A 15,766-nucleotide genomic window follows, 5' to 3' on the forward strand; every position below is an offset into this window, starting at 1 on the left:
CCCTCAGATGTGTAGGGTGACCTTTTGGGTAGGAAGTCAGCCTGGTGACTCTGGAGAGGACATATGCAGATCAAAGCCCTGGCTGATGCACAGGGTCCATTTCCTCTATGTTTTAGGTTTATCGTCTTCAGCTTGCCACCATATTTCCATATACCAGTTTCTTCAAGTTTACCATCTGGTAAATTTAAAGACTAGGCCATTCAGGAACAGTAGGCATGGAGAGCGTGTTGATTTGCTAACATTAATCCTCAGGCCCCAGCCCTGTAATTAGCTATTGGTTGAGTAAAATGAATAACTTCTGTGCCTCACACATCCATCTGTCCAGGCACTATTTTCATATTTACACATCTCAAAGGGGGAACCCTGTCACTCTCAATCAATAAACCTGGCTTTTTGCAAGGGAACTACTATAAAGTTTTCCTCTGGGCCAAACACTTTCAAGGATTTGTCGCAAGCCAACAGGAAGGCGCACTTTGTCATGTAGGAATCCATAGCTTTCTTGGGACTTTCCGCTGAGCTTAGGAATCACCTTTCTATATGCCACGTTCATTTCCGGTGGAAGAAGAAAGAAAGCCAAAAAAACAAACCTAAAGTTGGATTTTTTAGATGTAAAGGAGTATGGCCAAAAAAGATCCGGCCAGCGAGCCGGGACAAGGTTTCACGTCTTCGCTCTGCTATGAACAAGCTGGGTGAGCTCTCGCCACCCCACCCCCAACAACCACCACCACTCACCTATCAAATGAGGGCTTGGACCGGTAGTATCTCAGATTCCAGCTAAAGGATTCTATGGGCGATGGAACCAGTGACGACATTTGTAAACCAGCCCCAGTTCAGATTCCTAGGAAACTCTGAACCTGCCTAATTCACCCCAGAGGAGCTCCGCAGTTTTGATCAGAAGAATCTCAGAAACAAGAAGCTTTAACTTAAACCATTCCAGACAGATGGAAATTCAGCTGCTCTTTCAAGTTCTTTGAAAAGGGTATTCCAAACACCACACAGTAGTCAGTTTTAGTGTTTAAACAGCGCTCATGGTCTATAAGTTCTTTTTTGTCTCTGGCCTAAATTTTTTCTACTGAAGTAAAAAATTAAGACCAGCTTTCATTGTATTCCGGTTCATGAAATTATTTACATTTGGCGATAGCAATTAAATTGCTTTCCAATCCAGTCCTTTCTTATTTTTATTTTATTGTGAGTTTAAAATTATTAATCATTCTAAACCTTTGTAAAAATGGTGAAAATAATCATTTTAAACATTTGTAAAAGTGTTGAAAATACTATAACAGAGACCTGTATACTCATCACTCAGGTTTAATACCTTTTGTTATTTTTGCTAAAGCAAAAAGAACAATTTTTTTAAGATATGTAAAACACTGCAGATATGGTTAGTCACTTTCCCACTCCTAACCCAGGGCCTTTATACCTTCTGCAAAGGTGACCACTGTTAGAAATTGATGGGTACCCTCTCATGCATGTTTTTATACTTTTATTACATGTATATACACTCATAATGGAGTCCCTGGGTGGCGCAAATGGTTAAGCACTCGACTACTAACCTAAAGGTTGGCAGCTCAAACCCACCAAGACGTGCCTAGGAAGACAGCCCCTGGCGATCTGCTTCTGAAAGGTCACAGCTTTGAAAACCCTATGGAGCAGTTCTACTCTGCACACATAAGGTTGCCATGAGTCAGAATCAACTCAACAGCAACTAACAACAACAAACACATTCATCGAAATATAAAGCACTGTTTTATGAATTTTTATATGTATATAAATGGTATCTTATGAACGCATCATTTTTAAAAATTGCTTTTTAATCCTCAACAAATATTTTTAAGACTTATTCATATATCAAAATCAATTCTGTTCATTTATGTTATCTGCTGTGTGAATATATCATGAAATGGGACAATTGATTCCTTTTTTTTTTGCTATTATGCATATGCTCCTCTGAACATCCTTGTCAGTTTCCCCGTACCCATACAGAAAATTTCTCCAGGACAGTCTTTTGGATTGAACTGTGTCCCCAAAAAATGTGTGTCAACTTGGCTAGGCCATGATTCCCAGTATTGCGTGGTTATCCACCATTTTGTGATCTGATGTGATTATCCTAACCTCTGGGATGTTAATGAGGTAGGATTAGAGGCAGTTACCTTAATGAGGCAGGACTCAGTCTACAGGATTAGGTTGTATCTTTAGTCAATCTCTCTTGAGATATAAAAGAGGGAGGTGAGCATAGAAGACAGGAACCTCATAACACCAAGAAAGAAGTGCCGGGAGCAGAGCGTGTCCTTTGGACCCAAGGTCCCTGCGCTAAGAAGCTCCTAGACCAGCAAAAGATTGATGACAAGGACATTTCCCTAGAACCAACAGAGAGAGAAAGCCCTCCCCTGGAGCTGGTGTCCTGAATTTGGACTTCCAGCCACCTAAACTTGGAGAGAATAAATTTGTTTGTTAAAGCCATCCACTTGTGGTATTTTTGTTATAGCAGCACTAGATAACTAAGACAGGTATATACTTAGAAGTGTTTATACTAAGTTCCAATTTTGCCAGCAGTGTAAAATTTCCCAATTTTTCACATCTTTACTTGTAACATTTGTTTGTGCCAATTTTGTCAAATGAATGAGTATGAAATGGAATTAATTGCTTTCATTTATTACTAGTGAGTTTGAATATATTTTTATAGTTTTACCAGACTTTTCTATTTTCTTTTCTGTGACTTGCCTAATAAAAGTATTTGCCTGGTTTTTGTATTGGGCTACTTTTCTCTCCTTTACTGATTTGTAAAGATTGTTTATATGTTCCAGATACTAATCCTTTACTGGTTTATGCGCCAAAAACAACTCTCACCCTGTAGCTTGTCTTTTCACTTTGTTTATAGTTTCTTTTGTTATGAAGGAGTTTTTAATTTTAATATAGGCAAATGTATTAACCATTTGTTTTATGGTTTGCTCTTTCTGGTTTTTCTTCAAATTGTGCTTTCTTCTTTTGGGGTCCTAAGTATCTTCTCCTTGACAATCTTACATAGACTAAATAGTCTCTGTGTCTGCCATTTTCTTCCTTAATTCTTTTAAAAGTACCATAAAGATTATTTGCTGCTATTATGAAAGTCTGTCTTGGAAGAAGTACAACTGGAATGTTCCTTAGAAGCAAGGATGGCGAGACTACGTCTCACATACTTCAGACATGTTATCAGGAAGGATCAGTCCCTGAAGAAGGACATCATGCTTGGTAAAGTAGAGAGTCAGCGAAAAAGAGGAAGACCCTCAGTGAAATGGATTGAAACAGTGGCTGAAACAATGGGCTCAAGCATGACAATAATTATGAGGATGGCACAGGACTGAGCAGTGTTTTTTTCTGTTGTACATACGGTCGCTATGAGTCTGAACTGGCTTGATGGCACGTAACGACAACAACGTTAGGAAAGTAATACATGATTATTATTGTGTTTCCTGGGAAACACAAGAAAGCAGAAAGAAAACAAATCTGTACATTATTAGGACACTTTTTATGTAATTATTATTATCCTTTCAGGAAATCAGTCACTAGAGCAACCTTATTTATAGCCTCTTCTACATCATTGAAAATAATATGGCATATAGCAGAAAGGGTTGAGCTTTGGAGAAAGCTAGATCTTGATTTTAATTTATTTCTGCTGCTTCCTAGCTGATTTATCTCACACACAATACATATTTCCTCTGAGCCTCAGTTTCCTCATCTGTAAAATAGGAACAATCAGCTACTGCACTGGGCTGTTAGGAGTCCCAATATATATCAAAATGCACACGTCGGGCCTATAGCTGGCAATAACTTTTCTTAAAGAATTTTGTGAGTTCCCTGCCCCATAATACACCAGTGTGCAAATGTCCATGGAGAAAAACAAGAACAGAGCTGTGGACATGCACATTGGCTCAAGCTTGAGTGATGGCAGGATCCCAGCAAAGATGAATTTCATGGAATCAGTAAGATTGTGATCAAGCAATAGCATCAGCCATTCTAGGGTCTGTTCCAATAGTCACTGGGCTCCTTCTTCCGTTTATAAAAACAGACTCTACAGAGAGAGCCTAAAAGGGCATGGAAACTAGTCTGAGAACAAAAGCCACCAGGTGACCTCATTCTCAGGACATCCCTGCTGAAAGGAGTTAATTAGCAAAGGGCAAAACAATTGACTTTTTTGGTATTATATAATTCCATTGTATTTTTGCCAGGTATTGCATTTCACCATCCACTGCCACGGTGTCACGTCATGAAAGAGCTTATTGTTACCTACACAAAACAAGGACCAGCTCATAACTTTGCGAGAAGCATAATTCCACATTCTTTGTCTCACTGCAATTGAAATCTTCAGGTCAATAGGCAATTACATTCACGAAACATGTCGTGCTTCAAATGAACGTTGCTCTTGTTGAGATGGCCCTCGCCTGCAGAGAGACTATTTTTGGGAAGCTTGGCAAACAAAATTAAAGTCCTCAGCCAAAGCATGCACTGCCAAACTACTAACTCCACCAAATTCTTTCTTACCAAAAAATAAAAGAAAAAACAAAATAATGAGATTTTTTTTTTCACTATTTTGGGAATTATCACCCAATGTCTAATTCTCTTCATCTTCCAGGATCCCCTTCACAGAATTTTGAGACCAGCTTCCCAGTAGGATGGTAGTATTTGAAAGTCAAGCTTGAGGTTATCTGATTAGAATCTCTTATCTTTTCATGTCTTGGAGGAATCACAGAGCCTTTTTGTTAAAAGTGACAATTTGATTAGAGCAGGACAGGGTTCATTTTCAAGGATCACAGGGCTGTGGACTTCAGGTGAAGAACCTCATACTGACCCCTGCAACAGTAAAAATCCTGTAAAATGTAAAAGGTAATTAATTCCCCATATGTGCTCTTAACTGTTGTATAAGACCAAATAGTTTCATTTTCTAATAAAGACTGATCTTTAAATAAAATATTTGCTTGTTGGACCAGCCTCCTCCTATGGGGAGAAATGGAGTAAGAGTCTGAAGATACGGGTTCCAGTCTTGGCACTGTGACCTTAGTCAACTAATGTCTCCCCTCTGTGCAGCAGTTCTTCTGCACTACTGGACCGTCATCTTTTTTTATATGGACCATTGCCCCCTAATTGGTTTCCTTATCTGTAGTTTCTCACCTCTTCTAATCCCATCCTCTACATCCATGGTTCTCTAAGTGTAGTCCCTAGACCAGCAGCATCAGTACTACCGGGGACCTAGTTACAAATGCAAATTCTTGGAGCTCACCCCAAATCTAGTGAGTAATGAACACTGGGATCGGATCAATGTTTTAAGAAGCTGTCTATGATGTATATTAACACTTGATTATCACCGATCTACAAGGCTCCTTAGCATAGCTCCAAAGGACCTTTATGATCTGGCCCTCCTTAGGCCTCCAGGTTCAGCCTCTCATTCTCCCTCCATTTCCCACTCGACACTTGCCATGGACTGTAGTGCAGAGCAACACTGACTCCCTGAGATACCATCTCCTCCATTCAGCTTTTGTTGACTGATTTGTTGATTATCCAGAAAGAAGATCTGAACTACCACAATGATGAAGTTTTTAGCTACGAACCAAAATTTAGTGAGTACATGAGTCCCCATCTACAACGCCATTGCACTTAATTCTGCAGCACAGAATTTCTATCCTACATGGCGCAGAGATGAGACCTAAATAAGGAGTTTGCCACAATGTTTCAACCAGCTTGGCTATACAGTTTGAGCTGAGTGGATAGTTGTTTTTAAACTATGAGAAAGGACAACAGGTATGAAAGAAGCAAAGTTGAGTTTCCAGAGTTCTCAACATGTAAACAATTTGTAATCGTATGTTGTTTTTGTTAGGTGCCGTCAAGTTGGTCAAACTCGCAGTGACACTATATGTATGACAGAGTGAAACCGAAATGCAGTCTGGTCCTACGCTATCTTCACGATCATTGCTATGTTTCAGCCCATTGTTCCAGCCACTGCCGATCCACCTCATTGAGGGTCTTCCTCTTTTTCACTGACCATCTACTTTACCAAGCATGATGTCCTTCTCCAGGGACTGATCCCTCCTGATAACGTGTCCAAAGTACGTGAGACAAAGTCCGGCCATCCTTATTTCTAAGGAGCATTCTGGCCGGACTTCTTCCAAGACAGATTTGTTCATTCTTCTGACAGTCCATGCTATATTCAACGTTCTTCACCAACACCATAATTCAAACGCATCAATTCTTCGTTAGTCTTTCTTATTCATTGTCCAGCTTTTGGAACCATGAACTTCAGGGTAAATCTTTCTGCCTTAGTTACTCTGAAGACACCATTGTTCTCTCCCCCTGCAACTGTCCAGTATGACAAAGGATGGCCTAATGAGATCCCTGAATGAACATCCTTCACAAAAAATGTGGCCACAGGGCTAAAAATAAGCAAGCAGGGTGATCCTTAAACTGTTCCTTATTTGCAAAAGTAGTCTATGTGAAACAATGCATTATTCCCTGAAGTTGCAAAATAAACAAGTTGTTATTATACATAAATTTTATAAGCAAACAAACAGCCAATATTCAATCTTAAAACTATAATTGGTTTATATCTTTTTATCTTAATAGAGTAACCAAGCAATTGACTTTTAAACAGTTATCCTGATTTTTATCAGAAAACTAGGCATTTTAAAAGACAATCTAATGCTTTTGGCTTCTTAAAGCATTTTAGTTTGATTGTTTTATTCAACTTTAGGGAGAAAAGGTAACATCTTGCCATTAATATTTTAAGGACCTTCCTTAAATTAATCAGGAATGTATTGTTACACCTAGAAGAATTTTGCAAATAAGGAAAGCTTTCAGAATCACCCCATTTGCTTATTTTTACCCCTAAGGCCACCTCCTTAAGTGTTAATTTAAGGAAGGTCCCCAGGTGGCACAAACAACTTGTGTTCAACTGCTAACCTAAAGGTTGGCAGTTCGAACACACCCAGTGTTACTGCGAAAGAAAGTCCTGGCAATCTACTTCTATTAAAATTACAGCCAAGAAAACTTCATGAAGCAGCTCTACTCTGTAACAGATGGGGTTGCCATGAGTCAGAATCAACTCAATGGCAACTAACAACAACAATATTTTAAGAGTTGCTGACACCTAATGGAAGATTTTTGAAAGAACTTGGGATTTCTAGGAAAGTGTGATAAAAGTCAGCAGGCCTTCCCTTCTCGAGAGGCTGCCTGCTCCTCAATCCAGGGGCGTTGTCGAGGGAGCTGCTCCCAGGGATCTAGCAGAGGTTCCAGAGAGCTCCCAGCAGTGAGAACTCTGGTCTTGGGAGTGTGGAATGGGGACCAGTGGGTCCTACGGGAATTATGGATATTTGCGTGGATTTTTTTCCTCCTCACATTTGTTTTCCTAGTTGCTCAGAGGTGCCAATTTCTGTCCGTGAATGGAGAGAAGATGCCTTCTCGGCACACCCTAATTGAAAAGCCTGATTAATAACGGCCAGAGCTGAGAGTTGCTTTCCACAGGAAGTTTGCTTTGCTTCAGTGCTAGAAATCAGTGTGACGTCTAGCATAGCCAAGTGTCCCTGCAGGACCCCACTGGGAAATCAATACAGTTTTATGAGGTTAGCTGCAGTTTTTGTGTAAACAACATAACGTTTTATGATGGGAAACCTAGTCCTTTGCTTTTTATGTAAAAGCATCCGATTAAGGCTTTTTTAATGTTTGAAATGTGAAGAAGTGTGAAAAACTAATGTTGTCTTAGAAATGGTGTAAGGAAAAAGATAATGCAGTAGCTAGAAGTTTAATGACCTTTCTCATAAAATTATGTAGGGAATTTGTGATGGGTTGTAATAAAAATGGTTTTGTTGCCTCTAATTCTCCCAGCGGTGAATTAAATGCTTTCTAATGGATACTACTACTGTTGTCTATATTCAGTATTTATTCCAGTAGGTCATTTAATATATTTTTCATGAGAAATGTCAATAAATTCACATATTTGATTCTTTAATAGAACTATATTAAATAGTAAGATTTTTTAGGGGGATGGGGTTGTTTTGGGGGAGGGGTTGCCAAAATTACTTTTGCAAAGACCAAAGAAAAACCAAATTAATTGGAGAGTTAGGTAGTTTATTAGGTGTTAATTTCATTTTCTAGATATCTGTGCATTAAGCCGAAATCTCTTTCTGTGTCACACCTTTGTGATATGGTGGCAATCTTTCCTAAAATTTATTAGTCCTGTTGGTAGGTATGGTGGTTCCCGAAAATGCTGGGGTGCAGAAGACTCATTTTCCCCAGAATCCCACAGACAGGACTAGAGACCAAAAAGGAGATTGGCCTCAATGTGAGTTGCCCTAAGGCATACCATGAAAATTGCTTTCCAGACTAAATCTTTGGCATAAGTGTACTATGTTTCTGTTTGCCTTTTTCTTTTTTTTTTTTTTTTAAAAGTTAAGGTTGGAGGAAAAGAGGAGAAAACGCAACACTGATTTTTTCTGAGGCTGCTGGTTCTTCCATCTCAGATAATCAAGATCTGCCCCCACCGAGGGTTTATCTCCACGGGATAATATGTAACCCATTTTCAAGATGACCAACTTGTATCCCCAGATTTTCATAAGAGAGCACAGTCTTTGGAATGTTGAAGCTATTACTAGGATTTCCAGAACACTCCTTGTCTAAGGCCAGTGAGCAGGTTAGGGCAGAATAAAGTCTGGTGTATTTTGGGCGTCACTGATCAACAGGGCAAACCCTTGTGCCAAGGTGGGTGGTACTTAGCAGGAAGGGCACTCATACAAGGAAAATATTTCTTCCAAAGTGTGCAGAGGGTAGAGGGCGGCTCTGGGGATAAGACAGGTCAGGCTGGACTCTGAGCAGGACCCTGCTCTGGCCTCTTAAGCACCACACTCACCAGCCTGCACCCTCTTTCCCCAGGGAGCACACAGGGCTCTGCCCTCAGTTAACAGAAGCTTCCTGACATGCGCTTTTCCTTGACCAGATCAGGGCTGCCAAAGCAATGAGGTGATGCTATACTATATCCTTCAATAATTGATGGATTCATTCACTCATTCATTTATTCAAGGTGTCTATACTCTGAGTTAGGGTGGGGACACAAATACAAAAAAAAAAAAATACATAGACACCGTCCTGAATCAGCTCACAATCTTTCTTTGTACAACTTCCACCTTGGGAGAAGCTGAAAGAAAGCAGACAAATCTCCCTGGCTACTCACTGCCCACCTGAAAAGTCAGGGGTCCTTCACCAGGGGCCGCCCAGGGCTTTGCTGAAGGCACAGCTGCTGCCGGGTCTGGCCCCGCTGCCCTGCCTTTGACCTCAGAGCTGACCTGCAGAGACCACACTTATTAAAGGAGAGAGGTCATTTCCCCCTGTTCTGGCTGTGTGTTGGCCTATTAGGGGCCGAAACCACTGAATTCCATGTGGTGTTTTATGAGACGATCAAGTGTCACGGAGAGATGGCGTGGGGGTCGCCACGGAGATTCGGACTCCAAGCCCAGAGGAGGGGCCTCGGACCTTCCCAGCGAGCTGCTCATGCTGCTGACCAGCGGTCCTACTGCCCCTCCAAACGTAAAACCAGTGTGTTTTGACCTTGGTCCTCCCAGAATTTTGCCTTCCCAGGAGAACAACTCAACTTCTGCATCTTGGTTTTGTTTTAAACAAAATTGCTTCCCTAGAAACATACAAACTGAAGAACTTAAACTCCATTTTTAAAATGAAAGAAGAAGGGAATTTTTAAAGATAAGACAGAGAGGGAGGGAGAGAGACAGAGACGAATCAGTCCTTCACATTCAAGCTAAGTGTACAATCTGAGGCTTCCAAAAAGGTATGACTCCCAGAAACTGATTAATTTTTAGATCTTAAAAAGCTGTACGGTCTTTTTAAAGACCAATGAAAGTGTGATTCAAGTTGTTAAATTTTATGTTGTGTGTAATGTTGTAATTGATGTCAAACCTTTCACATTTTCTTACCACTGACATTGGACAGTCTACTCAATTCAAGGGCTCAGTTACTGGAGTCGAGATTAAGTAACCTAACCAGGAAATAAGGGCAGAATGGGATTTTATTACATGGAATTAAGAAGTTCAAATGCAAAATAATTAAGTCTGAGCCAAATATAGCCATTCCGTCTCCCATCAGTTTATTTTGGTGGATAATTGGCTGTATTAGGTATTTCACTGAGCTGCATATAAAACTTTATAGCCCTTGTAAAGTGCATGCTGTGAATTCTGATGCTTCTGTGTGTTTGGGGGAGCGTAATTGTTCCCTTCGCAGGAAAACACTGCTTACCTAGATCTTGAAACCAAACTAGGCTTCCAGGACACCTGCTGCTGGAAGCCCCTGTGCCCACCCGGAGATGCATGAAGAGCTCAAATGGAAGAGGAGGAAGAAGAGCCAGGTCACAAGTTAGGAAAATAGCCCCTTGTCCCTGATAGCGCATGGGATACAAAAACCAAAATATCTGCCCTGTTTGAGATGGGCATTGGCAGGGCACTGATGGGGTTAAGGATTCTGAGTTTGAATGCTTGGTAATAAATAAGTCAGTCTTGAATGCTGCTCACCAGCGCTCAGGGCTTGTGACTAACTGATCGATTTTAATATGTGGGGCCTTTCCCGAGGTGGTCTCATCGCTCCTTTCCGAAATGCAGGCTGTGTGCATCCTCCTGAGGTTTTACTGTGTGTCCAATACCATAAGAACAGTATGGAATTGACCTAATTAGGATCCTTTTCTGTAAAAAACAATATGTGGCTACATAAGGTTTCAGTTAGGTTCCAAAAGCGTTCCTATTCTTTTGACGCCAACAGTACGCCTGCATCCCCATCTCTGATTTATTTCACAAGCATATTTCACAATGTATTCCCCCAGGTAACCCACTGTGGCCCAGCTCCTCTTCCCGCACCAGGCAGGAGCCATCACACTCCTCCCTGCCTTTCTAGATTGTTTGTGGTGTGGTTTATAGGACTCCGTCCTGAAATATTAGAATATCTTTCAGACTTCAGAGCTCCGAGGAAAAGTAGAGCTAGGTCACTTGGGGAAAAAATATTCCTTCATTCTGCACGTATTCCTGGGGCGTCTCCTCTGTGGAAAGCACTTCGCTGGGCATTGGGAACACAATGATAAATCAGACAGGGATCCCAGCAATGTCCAGCGTGATGCAGCATTCCATACATACCCTGGTTCTGCAGGGCTGCTGGGAGGCTCTGAGCTCCCTAAAATGATATTCACAATTGTGCACTCCTGTGGTCTTTAGGCAGAGGCAGGTGCGGATTAACCAGTAAGCAAGGTACGCACAGCCTTACAGTAAGCAAGGTTTATAGTAAGCAAGGTAGGCATGGGCTTAATTGAGATTACTTGCAATTTGTAGTGCTCAATTTCACATAGGTGAAGTTGTGCACTATAGATTAGTAAGTAAGCCTGTGTGTACCTTGCTTACTGGGTAATCCGTCCCTGGGCAGAGGGGCTGTAGCTCTCACTAGTCTCTCAATGGGCTGTGTAGCCACAAAAAGTTAGAAGTTGCTAGTCTAGCAGAAAAAAACAGTGTATTCAACAAATAATTATAATACATAAAGAGCTTTTTAAAGAGAAGTGTGTGCCTAGCACAGTTCCAAGCTCACACAATCAACATTGGTTGGAGTTGTACGAAGTGCAATGGGAGCTGGGAAAAAAGAGAACAATTCTTTATGCCAAGGCCTGGGGAGGGCAGTATTAATAAATGCTTCAAAAGGAGGTCACACTTGAACGAGCTTTGAGGGACGAGTGGGAGCATGCCAGGCATAGAAGGCATCCTTGGCAGCAGCAATACTACATGGAGAGATGGAGACATGAAGGAGTCAGGTGAGTTCAGGAAAGGGCAAAAAGTTCAGAGGTACAAAGGTGAGATGTGCAACTGTAAAGTGAGCTGGGCCCCAAATTGCTGAAGAACACATATGCCTCCCATAAGGAGTTGTACTTTGGACTAAAGTAGTTTGTAAGCAGGGAAATAGCATGGTCTGATCTTTATCTAGGGGGATAATTGGTGGCACCAAGTTCAGAGGCAACCTTTTAAAGCTGCCCACCCAATCCTGGCACCTAATAGGTGGATGACTGTTGAGGAGGTACATGCCCGCCAGGTTTGCCTGGGACTTGCTGGTGCTAGCACTGACACTCTGCATCCCAGGAAGCCCCTTGGTCCTGGGCACCCCAGGCTTTGGTCACTCTAGCTCCATCACACTCGGTCAGCAATGTCCCTGTAGGCAGGCAGATAGAAGGCACAGTCCAGGACCTAGCCCAGAGGGCAGGAAACGCATTTCAAGCTGTGGAGGAGAGGGTCGGAGGAGGGACTTCTCTGGGGGCCTGGGCTTCGGATTTGGAAACTCGAGCAAGATTCGTTTGAAAGTATTTCTCATGAGAACACCACAAGCCACTTTTCCTGCATGCCATCAAGCCAGAAAAGCCCCTGAGAGCTGCAGGTAAGGGAAGTAGAGGGTACTCTTCCAAAAGCAGCTTGATTGGAAGCAGGCTGAGCAGTCTGAAGTCTGCTGTGATGCCCAGACAGGCAAAGATGAGGCTGGAGTGGGAGGGGGCAAGGGTGTGAGGAAGTTTCCTCATGGTGCAGGCTTAAACCACGTGCAGCCCAAAGACCACGGAGCCTTGAGGTCTGTAGCTGGAGCCAAGTCCACCCCTAACATTTGTGGGGCCCAGAATACAAAACGAGGCCATTTATCACAGCATAAATATTTAAAAGCTGTGAATCGAGCCCACAAACCGTTGGATAAATAAATCCTATTCCCCTACCTTGACAAATATACTTTTAAAACAACCTGATGACCAGGCTCACCTTTAGAATTCTGACTTATTAGGGTTCTGCCCCAGAACATGGCAATGTGAGGAAAGCCATCGTTTGGCCTCAAACCCGTGGCCTGCCCACCTTCTCTTGCTATCCTTGGTTAAGACCCCCACAGGTAGTGGCCCATACATTCAGCTCCAACTGCATCCCCACAAACACCACCCTTGACCATTCCTGGGCCTAAGGGTGCACACACTGGCAGTTTGGTCTGCCTTCCCGGAGAGGAGGCTCACGCAGGCCTGGAGACCGGCTCCAGGCTGTTGAGGCAAGGAATTTTGATGTCTTAGGAACCCAAAGCATGGAAGAGTGGAGAAGGCCACAGATTGGGATAGATGTGTTCCTTTGACTCCTGGTCCTGTGGGGCCATGAGTGGCCAGATAAGAGCCCAAGTGGAGTCCTCTAAAATGGACTGCCCAGGACAGGGTGGCACTGGCTAGAGATGAGCTGTCTTAGTTCAGGCTGCTCTGCGCTCCTTCCAAGTCCCTGCAGGTGGAATTGGCAGGCCTAGCTTTGAGTCTTAACTCTGTCCCTCACTAGCTGTATGGCCTCGGGTAAAGCATTTGATCTTTCGGAGTCTGTCTCCTTATCTGTAGAGAGTGTTTAACCATCTACCTCACATAGATCTCATGAGACTCACAGGGTCATAAGGGGCTTTGCAAACTGGGTGGAACATGCCTAGTTGAAAGAAGGTAGGTTCTGGGAGTAGATTGAGGATAGGGAACACAACCATCACTTTCTCACCTTTGCACTGAGTTCCAACCTGAGCAGTTGATCTCTTCAACCTAACTCCTACCAGAGCTTTTCTGACTCTGGGCTGGCCCCTATAAGAGCCATGTGGTAATAAATTCAGGGGTCTGGGAGCCTATATTTTGGATTTTCCCTCTGGGAACTGACTAGGCACATCCCTCCAAGGCAGAGAGGAGGTTAGCTCTAATTTGTCTATTTGCAAACCTCTCAAAGGCAGCAGGACTGGTCATCATCTTTTAGACTTCCAATGGGTCTTCTTTGCTACAGGAAATACCCTCCACAGTTAACCCGGTTGGGCAGGAGACCATTGTCTCTTGTGAGAAATTTGAACCTTGGGGAGCACAGCTTCTGGAGGCTGTCAACCCTACAAGAGTGAAAGTACTGAGAATACTTAACTGTCCCCCCAGCCCCCAGTCCAATGTTCTCTCTAAGGAAGGCTGTTTATAAGGGTAGCCAGTGGAAATGGAGCCATTTATCAAGGTCAGAACTCACACCAAGAATCTGAGTACCTATAAAAGGCAAATGGAGAGGGTGACACAGGTCAGGAATTCCAGGAAGTTGGTTTGGGCATGGTGCAGAGCCAAGGACACAGCTTCTGACTTTCCAGTGGGCCTCATGAGGAAACTGGGGAACAGGGCCACACTCTAGCAAAGCTCAGTAAGGTCCTGACACCTGGCCAGATAGTCCAGCCCCAGCTGGGAGTAGAAGACAGTGTCCTTGTTTTTTTTTTTTTTTTTTTTATGGATACTTTGTAGCTAAAAGAAGGTTGTGGAATTAATAGGCACAGAACGATGCTTTCTGTCTAGTTCTACTGCACCAGGGTCTTGTTGCCTGTGAATTATTTAACCTTCTGTGATCCCTCCTGAGAAGATCACCAACACAAAACCTCCCAGCAAGAAGTCTGAACCCCTTAGAACAGAGTTTCTCAATCCCGGCACTATTGACATTTTGGGCCTGATAATTCTTTGTTGAGTTGTGGGTGCTGACCTCTGCATTGCATGTTTAGCAGCATCCCTGGCCTCTACCCACTAGATGCCCAGTTGTGGCAACCAGAAATGTCTCCAGACATTGTTAAATGTCCCCTGGGGAAAATCACCCCTGGATGAGAATCACTATCCTAGACAAGAACAGATGGTAACAAGGGATGGCACTGAGAAAGAGGGGCTTGCTGCCCTCAGGGCCTCATCTGACCATGGCACAGTTGCCCAGGAACTGTAAACTTAGCAGGTGCTCACACCCATGAATCCCTGAAGCCCAGGGAAAGAAGGAGAGTGGGGCCCACAGGGTTCCAAGGACAGACTCACCCTACTCCATTGACAGTAGTAAGGATTCACATTTCTTGAAGGTTCCCATGTACCAGGCAGTGTGCTGAGCCCTTAACATGAATCATCTCATTGACCCTTCACAAAAGCCCTGTGAGCTACGTTGTAGGTAAGGAAACTGAGACTTACAAAGGACAAATAGCTAACTTAAGATCAAACGCAGGCAGCTATTGAAGCCATGATTTGAGCTCAAACAGACAGACTCTGGAGCCTGCCCTCATAAGCAACAACACAATGACCATCTTAATGATAAAAATGATAACCTCTCAGGTGTGGACTTAGGGAAGACACTGAACAGAGTGAGAAGTGATTGCACATAGAGGATTTCATTTGATCCTCACAACCCGGGGAGGTAGCTAAGGTGCGAGTGGGGACACTGAGGGGGCTTAGGTCGGCTCTTCCCCGATCTTCATCCTTGCGCGGGGAAATAGTCAAAATCCAGGTTTCACTCAATTAGCCTCCTCAAAAGAGGGTTCTTTATCTAAGAAAACAGCTTTTCTGACTATGTGGGCAGAGATAGAAGCTTGCCCCAAAACTCTTTGCCTTGGTGTCTGGAAGTGAGCTACTCGCTTGCCAGCCATGAGGACAGAGGGAGCCTCCAGCTCCAGACCTGACCCGCCATCCCCCATGATGCCTGCAGATTCCACGCAAGGAAAACAAATACTGAATGCATGCTGGGTTTTTTTTGTTTTGTTTTGTTTTGTTTTTTTCTTTCTTCCTTTGAAAAACAAAATGTCAGCAGCTCAGTACTCTATCCCAAGGAAGGCTTCAATCACATTCCAGGGCTTGTTCATCATGAGGGGGCTCAGGGATGGAATTCGTTGAGGAATCTTTTTTCCCGCTTTCCCCGTGCTTAAACAATCTGAAGAGTTATTAAAAACAAAAGACGATGAAGTT

The sequence above is a fragment of the Trichechus manatus genome, unplaced genomic scaffold, assembly GCF_000243295.1.
Source record: "Trichechus manatus latirostris isolate Lorelei unplaced genomic scaffold, TriManLat1.0 scaffold00189, whole genome shotgun sequence".
Classification (NCBI taxonomy): Eukaryota; Metazoa; Chordata; class Mammalia; order Sirenia; family Trichechidae; genus Trichechus; species Trichechus manatus.